Genomic DNA, 14,247 nt, shown 5'->3' with positions numbered 1-14,247 from the left:
ATATTCATCTTAGACTATAATATTTTATTGTTGGGTTGTTACATATCTCTATCAATACGTAGTATAGGAGAGATAAAGAAGAAATTCAAGACCATTGGGATTATCTTATAAATTTCAGAAAACAATGACACATACATGGTTATATAGGTACCCACCCATATAGGGCATAGACAATAACATTATAATATATTATACGGTAGGTTTAGTACATAATATTATATTTAGTTGATGAGCCCTGGCTTGGACAAGATTTGGTGTGACTATAATACCCCCCGGGCCTCCTTATTTCCGCCCATGGGCCATGCGTTTTGCTATAATATGACATGGGCATGTATAAATATAATACCGGAATAGTGTCTGATTCGATAAACCGGTATATGGTCGCTTGTAAATATAGTGAAAATAAGCACTGTTGTGAATTATTATTTTGTTTTCGATATTTGGATATATGTGTACGACAAGTTTTGGAAAAATGCCTCTAAGCACACGAGATTTCGGATTGCACGACCACTGTGTATATAATTTATCATAAACCATAATATACTCGTACAACAATAACTGTAGGTATACGCCTATACGCGTGGTAAACAATAATCGGTAGGAATGAGCACATAATTATATATTTTGTGGCAGCGAAAACACTATTGGACACGGGTAATGTAAAATCACACTGCAGCTGCAGCGATGCAGCATAATATAATGCCAGCAATGAGCAAGAAATTTACAAGCCCACCGCGGTGTAAATATCATAGTTTCGTCGGTACATACATTTGCGATTTACCGCCGGCTCGAGTCGATCGAAATCCACCGTCCTATATCATGGTCAATATAGTAGTCATGATATGCGTATATTTAAATATTTAAATTTATTCATTTTTTTTCATTCACAATGAATTCACACCGGTATTCTGAATAAATTGTGCGCGTTAGTTGAAATGCACACAGAAGTTAAAGTGTTTACAATAAAATGCGATTCGCATGTTTGAATAGTACCAGCTATACCTATAATCGCAACGCAGATTTACTCATTTTTCACGTGCAAAATTAATTCACGTGACGGCTACTGTGTGCATAATAAATGCATGTACAGACGACGATATAGCTGTGTTTAGTGTCGAAACGATTTAACAAATTTTTTTTTATATTTTTTTTTTTACTACGCACCTCTAGTGTGTTTTAACGTTGGTTATAATAATATGATGTCTCGGGTCTGAACGTTTCAAAATTAATTTCTACTTTTGAGCCACGCGTTTAATAAATCGTGTAGCATGAAAGATGAGCTCTGATAAACGCGTTTCGTTTTAATAAATTATGGCAAACGCCAAACGTAATCCTCCGCCCATGTGAGCATATTAAAATCCGCCACACATGATATGGCCTTTATTATACTTATACATTCTTATATCCTATGTGTGGATTTAAATCGACAGTGATAGGTAGCTGGTATCCGAACAACGTATGTTTTAATTAAAATAACACAATATGTTATGCGCACCATGCGATTAGTTAACTGAAAACGTAAACCCAACAAAAACGTAGGAAGTCGCTGAAGAGTGAAGAGTAAATAAACTATAATAATTAGTAGGTACAACACTACAACGTATAAATTACATAACGTCATAACATAAATATAACGATTTAAAATGATATTATATGAATAACCACCAAACAATATAATTTATTAAAAATATTATGTCAATCACCCAAGTAAAATATAACAGATAAATAATAATTATATCCTTAGGAAATCCTTTGAAAACCTGTCAAGATACGTACATCGATTGATTTGTTTACACGAAGCAATGCCACTCTCTTTTTAATCTCTCTAGTCAGGGTATAAAACACAACACCAGAACAACTTTTTTTCAGACGATCATACCAGGATCCAGGATTGAACGAGCAATTTAGCACAATATGATTTGTGGCATAATAAATTAATAATTTCGACAGTATTTTAACAATTCAAGTTAAAAACTATAGAATAGCCTATAGATTATTTTTTTTTGTAAATTATGAAAGCTTAATAGATAATATTACAATATCCATTACCCTCCTTAGCACCATCATGTTATCTTGATCTTCCAGCAGCAAGGCAGATGATATCTTTACAATTTTTAATAATTTTGCCGTCCTAACATTTATACTTAATATTTGCACGAATAAATGTACAAACTACAATCTTCCCTCACGGGTCACTCCCGTCGTACACCACTACTAATACGACACTGGCACATAGGACATCGCTAACATATTATTATACATAATATATTTTGTATACAGGTCTTGGGCTTTCAAAAGCGTGTGCTGTATGCAGTTTAATTTTGGTATGTGTATAAATATATTATAATATGATCGATGATCGTTGATCTGTGTACAGACAGTATATAGGTGTCTCTACATAGTTATTATGATTGTATTATATTATGAGTTGTCTGTCTGTTCGCCATCTCACACGCATTTGGAAATAATATTATATTTAATCAGATATTACTTAACCGGTTATTTTTTATAATAATAAATAATAATATAATGTATTATATGCGTATACTTCGACAAATTTATATTATTATTTTACTATTATTAAAATATATTCGACGGTCGTGCGAAGTACCTAATTGTATTATAATATTATTATTATTTAAGTGTCGAATGGGCTACGGCGATGCGTCGAACGCTGCAACAGTGTCACAGGTGTGTACACTCAACTATATCTGTGTGTGTGTGTGTGTGTATTATACATGTATAGACGTATCTAATATTGTATGATAATAATAATAATATCATTATAGGTAACCACTGCTGCACACCGATTTGGCTGAATTTCAATTCGAAAACCAGTTTTGGGATTTGTCCTTTACACTTTGTTACAACGCGTGTGTGTCTCGTCGAATGTGTATTATACACTTGCGTTTTTTAATAGACATAATAATATACCCACGTATTATAGTTCTACACTTCTACGCCAAATAGGTATAATAATATGTATTCCGGTATTCGCGTCAATGCGAGCAAATTTGCGGTTATTATGCGACACGATACAATATGTTCTTGTACTAGCGTAGTATACGACAAATACTAGTAAAACCGGGAAATTTCCCGATAATATTCTATTAAAACATTGATGAATAATAATATTATATTTTATATTTTACCAATTTTAATATTGCAGCGGGTACTGCAATACACGCTTCACCCCGTATAAGTCCTTACTTTACAGGTAGGTACGCTGGCAGTATATTATTATGGTCTTGGAAAAATGGGTCTATGGGTGCATAACATATTATGACATGATTTTATAACAAATTTATCCTACATATTAGATTCATTAATGTTCAAACAAAATTTCCTTAGAGACTATAACATCAATATTTATTTTGAAAAAACTTTCTACCTACCCTAATCTCATTAAAACATTTTTTTTTTTAATTATGTGATTATGAAGGTAGGCACATTATGAATTTGAAAAATTTGGCACTTTTAGATTTTGGGTGGAGCGATAAATGTATTGATTTCACAATGATGAGTTTGTGAAAAATTTAAACTTTCGGAGACCTGGAGTTGTAGATAAGCTTCAATCTTCAACTGTAAAAGTGATTTCTTAGTAGAGATTTAAATTTTTAACCATCAGTTTATAATATAGTTTTCAAAACACTATAATTTCCAAATATTTTGGCTATTTTTATGCAATTTAATAATTATTGACTTTTGAAATGTACTATAATCTTTTTAGATCTGTTTCTATCGATTTATGTATGACTTAAGAATATATTACCTATAGTCTATACCATTGATGAAGGCGATCAGTCGTTAATTAAAATGCCAGTTACATGCATACCTAGGCCGGGCTAGGTATTAGGTACCTAGGTATGTATTGTTAATTTAATGTACCTATAGCTGATGTAAATAGTGTTAATATTTTCTACGATATAAAATGTATCTTAATTTAAAAAAACTCACTAGATAATAAATCGCCATTATAAAAAACATATTATGCTTTTCCTGCCGTCATAACAATTGAGGGCCTTTTTCTGTTTTCTTAAGCGAGCATTTTTTTTGCGTTTTTAAGTGCACAGCTGCATACACAATGCATTTATGCGTTCAAGTTTAATCACCATATATAGTCATACACTCATAACGTTGTACACAATATTATATATATTTCCGGACCTTTGTGCAGTGTATTATCTATACATAATAATATATTGAATACGCGAGCAGCGTTCGGTGGCAGTAATTTATATCGTGGTTGTTGTCACTCGGCGGGCTCATTTACTTATGTATGCATAAGTATATATATATCATAAATGTAGTCGCATAATCTATGTGTTACATATTATATTATATTATACAGGGTGATTCACTAAGCGATTCTCACCCCTCTTTTTTAAAAATAATGCAGTTATTTAAAATCTGATTTTTGGAATTTTTAAATATACTTAAAGGCCATAATATTTTTAAATTCTTAAGATTTGTTGTACTATTTAAGGAATGGACCTGCGGAGATACAAACTTATGTTTTTGAAATGAGAACTGTACATTTTTCAGTGGATAATTTTTCTGAAAGTTGACGTTTCAGAATCAAAATTTATACGAGTAGTTTTTGAGTTATTTAACTTTGTGTTTTAAGGATAAAAATATGTCCATGGTAACGGGTTTTATAAGATATGTAGTGCTTGTAAACATGTAGTCATTAATATTAATCCATCATCATTAATAATTTGTAAAAATGATCAACGAATAAATATAAATAAATACTAGTCCCAATATAGGGTCTATTTTATATTTTTTGTAAAACCATTTTTAAGGAATATTGTCCTTATAGTACAAACATTTTAATAACTAAAAAACTATACTCATTTGAATTTTGAATTGAGTACACTAACATTTTTTAAAAAGTTATCTACTAAATAATTTGCAGTGAAAAATGGGGTTTTCATTTGAAAAAACAGAAGTTTGTATCGCAACAGTACACTCCTTAAGTAGTACAAACAATTTCAAGAATTTGAAACAATCGTCTTTGAATATGCTATTTAAAAAATGTTTAAAATCAGAGTTTGAACAAATTTTTTATTAAAGGGAAAAATGGAGGTGAGCATGCTTGGTGAATCATCCTGTATAATATGTATACATATATATTTCGTAGGTATTTATATATACATGGGCTTATATGCTTGTACTTATATATACATATACATATTATATTATATATAATAATATTGTGGCGAACTCATCGATTTCGTAAATATATGCGGAGTCGACGACCCACATTTTCGCGGTGGAGGCGGTGGTATGGAAGTCCCTCATCTATACGCGCGCATTTGTCGGTTTCGTTGGATTCACGCGATGCACCATATTATAGTGATAATAATAATAATAATAATAATAATAACATTGTATTATTTTCATTTCGGTCGGTCGCGATTTGTAATTATTTTATAACAGCGATTAGAATAAATTACAAAATCTACGCAACACGCGAATAAAAAATAATGCCGATGTATAGAGTCAAGTGGGACACTACGCGGGGGCGGACGCGTTCGTGAAGTCGGCAACATCGAAATCATGATTCACTACGATGTCGAATAAAATATAATAATAATATACATTTATCGTACGTGAAAAACCGATCTAATCTATAGAATTCTTTGTAATTTTCCATTGCAGCGCTTAAATTATGCATAATTATTATGTATGCTATTCCAGTGGTTCTCAACCTTTGTGTGTTGGTGGCCCAAGATATTAACCCAATTTTTCATGCAGCTTTTTTGAAAATAACCTTAATATTTTCAAGTACCATAGCTAAAAGAAACTATAATAATCTTCATTTATTATTTTTTTTTATTCATATTAGGTACTTGTTTTATATTAATAACATTATTGTTTACAACTCATTTTTTGGCTTACTATTAAAATTATTGCCATATATAACCATAATATACTGTGCTATACCGCATACACTGCATGTGCAACACAAATTTCTAGTGACAAAATTAAGAAATTGTGTGGAGAATGGAGATCATATATGAATATTGAATTGTCGATTTTACATAATTGCACGTATCCACAGATCTGTAGCGCAAAAATGTAACGATCTCGCGATAATATGCGGTGTAGCGAAACCGCTGAAAAAATCGAAACAAGCAACAGCGCTAGATTTTTAATCGATACAGTAACTTGCCAGGCTACTGTTTAAATTTGGTTAACCAAGTCGGGGAGGGGTAGGAACTTATAGGCCTACCCCAAAATTCCAAAATGCAATACCTATACCTACTATAGATTTTTAAATGTTTTTCCAGATTTCCTCTGCGCGCATTCGTAGGTTGTGTGATTATATAGTATTTATTATCTATATCGGCGTATATTAACAATATTTGACACGTTGGTAAGTTATTAGCGACCTCGACACCGCGAGGTACACGTCGGGCGCGTGAAAAAGTGACGATGGGAAAATTGAAAAAAATCCAAAGACTGTCATCACTGTGAAATCGGCAAACATTCCTCGTTCCAGTCCTGGCATAATCAATCGGAAGAAACGAACCGAACACACGAATCTTTCGCGGTGACAAAAAGCGATGGCGCGGCGACGTATACACCTGCAGGCCAACATAACGGATTTTTCGCGCGCACAGTAGTCGACTCCTATAAATATTATATAAATTATAATAATAATATTATAATATATGCGTATAATGTTACATTGATATACCTATATACGGGCGCTGCCGAAATTCATTATCCGATCGAAACGTTAATTTTTAACGTCCTTGTAATATAATATACTAATATAATAATATTATGCGTCTAAATAATATTATCGTTGTATATTAATTATTTATGTATTTATTTATTTATTTATTACAGACGAATTATTGCGATGCGATCATCCGCGTGGCGTCGTACCGGTTTCGGCGTTAAATGCAGCGCGACGAGAGACCGCATACTATATTATTATACATACCTATTTTATATATTATATAGGTTGTAGATACTTATAAGTTATAGCAGTAAGGACCAAGGAAGGGTTATGGGTAGGAAATAGTTAGAATAGAGTAATGAGTAATGACTATAAAATTACTCCTAGGAAATCAACAAAAAAATAATTAATGTTAAACAATTTTACGAACCAATAAAGAAAGATTCAAAACATTAAACATGAAGTTTATCGGTATGTTAGTTAAACGAATAACAAAAAAAAACATTAAAAATCTAATGCAATATAGGTCTAACCTCACGTTGTCACGTAAATACCAATAACCTACCGTACCTATATAGTACCTACTATTACTACTTAAATAGTACCTACTGGTTATAGACTATAGTATACCTAACCATAAAGTTTTTACAAACGAATCACCAACTGTAATGTAATGAAGGTAATGTTGTGTGGACATAACTCCCGTTATGATTATTCTTTACTTTGATATTATGTTATATGATATATTATGTTAGATACTTTACGGGTCATTTGCATTAGCATTTTTATAGGAACGAAGAAGATATTATAGTATTTTAATACACAAGTACCTATAATATAATAAGCAAAAGAGTACATTCATAATATTATCTAAGTTATTCACGTGACGTACCGTTTTAAATTATACCGCGGTAAACGCGTATAATATGTAGACGACAATAAATTTATATTAACCTGTAAGTAGGTGACCATAAAATACCTATAAACCGCAGTCATGACACTATCGTGAGTCATCAGATCGCATGCGATAATGTTGCACGCCGATCTTTCGACTTCGGGCTTTCGTTGTATATATACTGCCCATCTATAATTGAACATGACACAAACCGCGAAATTAACTCGCTATAGTAATATATTATAAGTGGCTGTATACGAAACTCAATTTAATTCGCCATGACGCGCGTGTGCTGTTTGACAGATAATCGTAGGATATCGTACGTTTGTAACTGATTATATTATGTTGTCCCTGGACCGAAAAAAAAAATTGAATAACCACGCATAGTGTAGGTAAATACTGCAGCTATATATAATACCGGAAAATCGTGTCTGAATTATTTTTCTAAGTGAACACACGCATATTTTCCTTTACGTGTCACTCGCAGGAATACATTTCTTTTAGATACAACAGCTGTCATTTGCACTTAAAATATCTGTGCATTTTTATATGTTTTTTTTCACGGATGTGTGAAAGTGTTAAATATTGGTTTGACAAGTATATTATATTACGGCTCTATATCGGGGAGCTAAATATATTTAAATCGTATCGAAGCGTTTTAATCATATATTATAATACAACCCAAATATTGATCATCCGGAACTCGCTGCTCGAATATCTTATTCATATTTACATTATTTCATATTTGACACTTGTCGTACATTTATTTGCGAATAAGGCTGTATAATATAAATATATTATATTATGTTTTATTTACGTTTTTTTAAAAATCATTTAATACTTACATATTACGCACATACGCTTTTAACGATAATGTCGTCTGCGGACTGGTCTTATATTTATGTACTTGAAAAACAAAATAACGAGCGTAAAAAAAAAAATAACTGTAATCGGTTAAACATAATATAATATAACCGATGCGTTTTAACATGAAAATGACAGTACCTAACTGCCGTCAAATGGTGTCGGCGCGATAAAATAAATTAAAATTCGTTCGTTTTATCATGGTGCAGGTGTTAAGTCCTGTGTACCTATATATATATATAATATACAATATTCATTGAAGTATAAAATATAATATACTTGAAAAAATGTTTGACACATAATCGCGGGACACGTAAAATCCATAGTAATAATAAACTAAAATGAACCTGGTGAAACGGTTTTTTTAAATTTAATAAAAGTTTAGAAATTGTCAGAAATTGTCAGACTTTGTCAATATGTGATGATGTGCGTAATGTTCTTACGACCTTTTTACGCCTAGAAATTAAATTATAATAATCTATCGGTTACCTATAATGTTTATTGCCGTATCTAGCAAAACAATAAACATCGACACTTTTATAAAACTTACATAATAATACAAGTGCGCGGTGAACGTGAAAAAGTTTCGAAAAATTCAAGATCGGTGCGCGTAGATGACCGTGTCCTCGAAAACTGGAAACACTCGTAATAGCTCAGCGTAGAGTGTTTCGAATTTAACCATGATTTCTTCTTATTTCAACAAAAAAAAAATATTAAGGTATGCATATTATAATATTATTTAATGGGTTCCTACTATATAATTGGTTGCATTTTTCGGTAAGTATAGGTACATATAAGTTTCGCGCATATCAGTTTTCAACGCCAAATGGGGGTTTGACCATATTAAGTTCGGGACAAATACTAAACATAAATATAGCCGGTATAGGTACAGCAGAAACGGGACGGAACTTAAAAATAAAAATTCAACACATTCAATGCTATAAAGCGTAAAATACATGTATTACTTATAGGTATGTATTTGTTAGGATCTAGGTGAACAAAAAAATCATGGTGTAAATTGAACAACTCTACTCTGATATATCGCGGAGTGGTTCCAGTTACAGTTGTGTGCTGTATACGAAATGATTAACATATTATACATCGGTGGAAGAAAAAATTATAATTAGTAGGTGGTAGGTAGGTAGGTACCAGCTATATATAGGTACTGTATATTATATAGTGTATAGAGCGTGTTGTAAAATTATACCGTTATAGACGTTAAAATAAAAAATAAAAATACATTTTGGATTAAAAAAATAAAATTGTTCGATAACAAATGCGCACCTCTATATTAATAATATAATAATAATAATAATAATAATAATAATAACGTATAATATAAATTAGTACGTATTATAATACTATTTTAATATATATTTTCCGGCGTGCTCCGTTAGTCGGATAAATCGCACGCGTGGTCGTCGCGTACCTATGTATATAAAGTTATAAAGTATATGTGTACATGTATTAGTTATGTATATAATGCTATGTATATACAGTTTTAATCTTTGCCTCATAAACCATCTACATGTATATGTAGGTATATTGTACACATGTATGTATAATACGGTATAACAGTATATTTATATATATATGTTTGTAGGTACGGATTTTATGCGGTATTTAATTCGTGATCTTCGTCGTCATTATAAATCCCTTTATATTGCTCGCGGCCAATTATTGCATTCACGTCGGAAGACATTCGGTTCGTTATTATAATATACACGCAGGAGACTTGCCTATCGCTATTATTTTTATTTTCCACTATATTTATACCTATATATATATATACGCGCCATATGTATACAGAGCGATTCACTAAGCACTTGCGTGGTTCACCCGGAAACGTTATTCTATTTATTCGAATTTCACAGAGTTTTTCTGATGTATATTATATTATCCTAATTATTTAAGACCGGCATGATTTCGAATATTTTGTTCTTTTTTTTTTTTTAAAGTAATTTAAATAGTGTCCTTGTGGGCTGTGGCGATCTATAAACTAGTTTTTTTCAAATTACACAATCCTCAACTTTAAGTCTATGATTTTTTTCTAATATTTATACACCGTAATGCACACTGCACAGTACTCACCTATACATAGGTACTCATAATGGACTATATCATTAAGTATGGATTTATATACTATGTATTGTACTTTGTGTGTACATTTTACAAATTATAAAATTCACGGGCAATAAGTAGGTAGCTAAGTAGGTAGTAACTAGTAAGTAGTAAGTAGTAAGTAGTAAGTAGTAAGTAGTAAGTAGTAAGTACCTATGCTTGAGTAAATATTACTGATTAACTTTTATTATGTTCTTTTGTATCTGCAATGCGTAGGTACCTACTCATCGTATTATATTTTATAATTTTGTGAAAAATATAGACCTATAGGCACCTATAACTTAGCCATCCACTAGTCATGTGTCATCCACAATCCTGCAGTGTACAATAACTAGGAAATTATAAACTCGATCGAAAAAAATGTATACCATTTCAGGATATACTCCTAATAAATGTCATGAAAAATCGAAGTACTTGAAGTTTGAAGACGCAGATATAATGGTATTCTAGGTTAGTATGTACTCCAAAATATTAGGATTTGCACGATTAAGTGGTACCTACCTATGAAATATAAATACTTATAAATGGCCTGCGATTAGAGTGAGCACGGTTGTTTTATCACTCTGTATATTACTTTACATTATACTACGCACGCTCGTCATCGTAATTATTATATCTCTTACGTTATTATTATTATTATTAATATTAGCATTAACAATGCTCCGCGTGTAATAATAATATTATGATATAGGTACCTACACTCTTGGCGCGACCAAACAATGACAAATATCATAATATTACCTATATATTATTATATTATTATTATGTGCGCGCGCGCGAATGTCCACGTTGCAATATAATTTAATATAGTCATAATAATATTTACGAAATCGTGATTTGGCCTGCAGCAGAAATTCTTATCGTGTACCTACCTACGATATTATAATACTATAATATAGTGTAATTATACCACGATATTAAACCCCAATAATCAATAATCGTTAATACATTAAAATAAAGTAACACTATGTATAGTATTATTATACCACCGATAGTGGTGATTTAATAAAGGTGCACCATATAATATAACTGTAGTGGCGCGGTGTGACCAGTGGTGTAAGCAATTAGTGAAAAATAAACTACCCATCTGCCTTCATTCATTGTGCACCACAGTTCATAAAACATTCATTGACTACACGTTTCTTCCCTCACCCCATTCATGTTCTAAATTTATTGTAGCACATATTTTTATTATGCCCTTGTTTATAGATTGTATATTCTCTAATAACAATTTAAAAAACAAAAATTATACCATTAAACTGTTGTAATTTTTGTCAAATGTCATTATATAAAATAAATATAGGTATTATTTATAGTTATATAAAGGTGTACAGTTATTCTTTTGCAGTATTCTTTGGAAATTAATTACTATTCTGATAAACTAGGTACCTATATTTTATTTACGTTTCTATTCCTATAGATAGGTATATATAGGTAGGTACCTACCTATATTATTTATGGTATATTGTTGTAGTACAGGTAATCTAATTATCTACCTACATTATACAACCTACACGTTTTTAAGTTTTATATATGTAGAGTATTATAAATTAAATATTATGAATTGCTATATTTTATCAATATAGGCTGACTATGCAGAAAAACTAAAAACAACTATTTTATTAATGTGTTAAAAATCTGTTCCTACAAAAAAATAATTCAACCTTTATGTAGTACTTAATTGATTTTAAATGGAACAACATTTTTTAAAAGGTAATATTCAAAAAATATGTTACAAACAATTTTAATTTCATTAGTGTAATTTGTTTTTATGTATTCAGTAGTAATTTAGTAAAAACCTCTTTTAGCTATAAATCGTATACATTTTTTGGCAAGTACGAACTATAAACATTTTTAAAAAGTATCTATTGTTTTATTACTATACCATATTGGTATAAGGTTTTCATGGATGACACTTTTGAAAGAGGAACACGGTAAATAGAAAATTGCAGGAACACGTAATATTAGTATAGGTACTTACCAATATGGCAATATAGAAAATAAGTAATGTCTTAGTAAATATAACTCTGTAATTCAGTGACTAATAAAGGTATATAGACAGATTTTTTTTTTATGAACGTTACGTTTTAAATTTGTCGAAGCAGTGCAATAAATTTGTATACTGAATTCAACGAAAAATATTTCAAAGAAGGAATGTCCTAATCGTTAAAATATTCATTTTAATAATCAATTATGAAATAACGATACTTGTGTCGAAACAATATTACCTTGAAAACAGTAATTTAATAAGAATAAAATATTGCACAATCCCTATTCAAAAATAATTACATTAAAAAATAACGTTTGAAGATGTCTTTCGATTGGAATTATGCATTATTAAATTGCATTGACAATCAGATTTAAATTCTTAATTAACCGCGCATTTTAAATTAACATTTTCTGAAACACTACATTGATTTATGTTCATTTATAATTACGGTATTTTTTTATACGACTTCGTTGTCCATATTTTGATCGTTAAGTTAGATTTAATATAAATATAGGTTTGATGTAAAATACTAAAATCAAATATCAATATTACAACCTATAGTAGATTTTGATGCCAGTACATACAGCATAATAGTATATTTATTAGCTAATTTTATTATTATACAATGTACATTATATTATTAACAATTCAAGCTTAATGAACGCTACTAAGCAATATTGACGGGGATTCTAAAACAAAACACTCAAGAAAAAAATATAAAATTACTGAGCAATTTGGAAAAATCAAAATTCTTGGAGAGGTTCACTAAACATCGTTATTCTCATAAAATCACAGTCTTTTTGGTTTTTTCGATGTTTCTTGTTGATAAAATGTTTTGTTCATCAGTCAAAAATTCTAAGCATTCAATACAAGGTTCCCCGTGAGATTTATACACCGGTTACAACAAACCCAAATTCTACCAGTAAAATATAGACACGATTTCCATCAGTCATATAAATTAATTTTACACCAGCGTGTCGACGACATAATATCTAATAAAAACCAAATAAATTACAAAGCATAAACGTTTATTAGTGTTAATGTATATACGATTACGGTTTTATAGCAATATTTATATATTTTATATAGGTATAATTTTTTATATAGACATTTCTTTTGGTAGGTACAGGTCTAGAATTCTGACCACAGTAACTTTGGCTATAATCTTAGGCGATTAAAGGATGTGTCGCAGAGCATAGATAACAGATACTGCTGATCATTGGATATATGGCACAAACGAGGGCAATACTGCACTGTCGGGTATATTACCTAACACCAGTCCTGTAAAGAATACTTTTAAAAAGTATTTGGAATACTTTTCAAATACTTTTGGTTTTTAAAGTAGGTTCTTAATTATCGTAATGTAGTCTATATACAGTAGGTTTATAATCATTTTAATTTAATTTATTATTTATTCATTACATTACATTATTATTTATTACAAACCTTCGGGCTTTGGCTAACACAGAAATACAGAATATTTAATAAAACTATTATTCTATTCTTGTAGTTGACAATAATATTTTTCCAAACAAATATTTCGAATAAAAATAAAATGTTCGAAATAAAACACCAAAGTATTCAATACAAACAAGTATTTAATACAAAAAAAAGTATTTAAAATACCATTCAAAATACTTCATGCTGAAAGTATTTAAAAAGTTATTCAATACTTAAAAAAGT

The sequence above is a fragment of the Metopolophium dirhodum genome, chromosome 6 (genome assembly GCF_019925205.1).
Source record: "Metopolophium dirhodum isolate CAU chromosome 6, ASM1992520v1, whole genome shotgun sequence".
NCBI lineage: Eukaryota > Metazoa > Arthropoda > Insecta > Hemiptera > Aphididae > Metopolophium > Metopolophium dirhodum.
Note: the sequence above shows the minus strand (reverse complement) of the source record.